A 1,624-nucleotide genomic window follows, 5' to 3' on the forward strand; every position below is an offset into this window, starting at 1 on the left:
AAAATTCTACTATCAAGATCTTCTACAAAATTGCCTTCTAGGAAAATGTTTTTATTAAAGTTATACATTGATTATGATTACTACTTCTAAAAAATTCCAGTCTTTCACCAACTAGCTACTTCCAGAGCATCTCCATTAAAGTATCCCCCAAACATCAAACTCAACATATCCAAAACTTGATCTCCCTCTTAAAAGTTGCCCTCTCTCATATTTCTCCATTTTTTGACTATGACATCACTTTTCCTGCTAAGTCACAATTCAATCTCTTGGCATAGTACCAAGTTGTACTTTATTTTTATGTGCATTTCTCTGCTAGACTGAAATTCCTTTAAAAAGTACTCCATCTCTTGTTCATTGTTTATGTCCATTACCTCTGTTATTGTCTTACTCATAGCAGCTCCACAATACATGTTTGTTGATACCATTAACAATGAAATATACTTTGAACTTACTCCTTTTCTTTTTTTTTATGTCATAAATGCTTTATTTTTGTTAACATAGAGGAAGCTGGTGTGGATATTGTGGCCATTTGATGGTTTTAGGACTAAGAGTTACAATGCAGGCACTCTCTTTTATGGAATGTAAATGTACTTCTACACATGCATATGCAATTCTCATCAAAATTGATCTTAGTCATTGAAAGAAGAGTCACTATCTGAACTTTCTTCTGCCATTTTTTCACTTTCACCATCAGGTACTGGAGCAGCTGGCCATTCAAGAAGATCCAGGTCTAGTCCTTCTGATATTTTGTTCTTTATTGCCACCACGGGAACTCCCACTTGAGCCATTTTGAGATATCTGGCATATCTTGAATCCTTGGCTACAGTTATTTCCTGCTGATACTTCAATTTCCTGTGAAGTCTTGTGTTCTGTTCCATGATTGCTCTGAAGTGGCTTCAGAATGTAACCCATTTGTGACACTAGTGACACTTAAAGAAGATACTTCAAATGTGACATCATCTAAGCCTGGGATAGATGACAACTTTGCATCTAAAATATTGAGAGTTGCTTCAGTTTGTTGGATACGAAGAGAAAAGTCTGCCAGTTTCTCCTCACAAACTGTAAAAATACAGCTGAGAAACTGCAAGTGTGCACTACAAACTGGTTTAGAAAAGTCAATGTTCTTTTCTGTTGAACAGATGGCACCTTGTTCAGGTCTATGCCCGACCCTATGAGAGAAAGCCCATCCTCATCCATCTCTTTAGTGGTTGGGTGACCCAGGCTCATCCTCAACCCAAACACCCCTTCCCGCAGGGCCCGCCCAACCCAGTACTCTTTCTTTTCTATTTTCACCAATCAGTACACTAATTTAGTTACTAAAACGATTTCCTATCTGGCCTCCTAGACTCCTGTTAGATCTTACTCTTATTGATTCTATAGACTAAACACTGTAGTCAAGAAAAAAAAAAATTATTGTATAAAATACTGTTTGGTCAAATCCATTATCTTTTCCAAATTCTTCAATGTTCTCTTTTGATTATTTAGTTGAAAGTCTCTGGAGCAGAAAGTCCTCTCTAATCTAGTCCTTCTTTGTCTCCCAACTGACAAATATTTAGCATTTTAAGCATATAGAGTAAGATAGTTCCAATTCCAGGAGGCACTGGAGTATTTTTTTTCTCTATTG

General features: G+C 36.6%; 1 pseudogene; it reads right to left on the bottom strand.

Annotated features, from left to right (window-relative positions):
- Window positions 1-629: 629 nt before the first annotated feature.
- Window positions 630-1,197, bottom strand: LOC103275783 (annotated as a pseudogene).
- Between the last annotated feature and the right edge of the window lie 427 nt (window positions 1,198-1,624).

The sequence above is a fragment of the Carlito syrichta genome, unplaced genomic scaffold (genome assembly GCF_000164805.1).
Source record: "Carlito syrichta isolate Samal-C Ts95f unplaced genomic scaffold, Tarsius_syrichta-2.0.1 Scaffold315748, whole genome shotgun sequence".
Taxonomy (NCBI): Eukaryota; Metazoa; Chordata; class Mammalia; order Primates; family Tarsiidae; genus Carlito; species Carlito syrichta.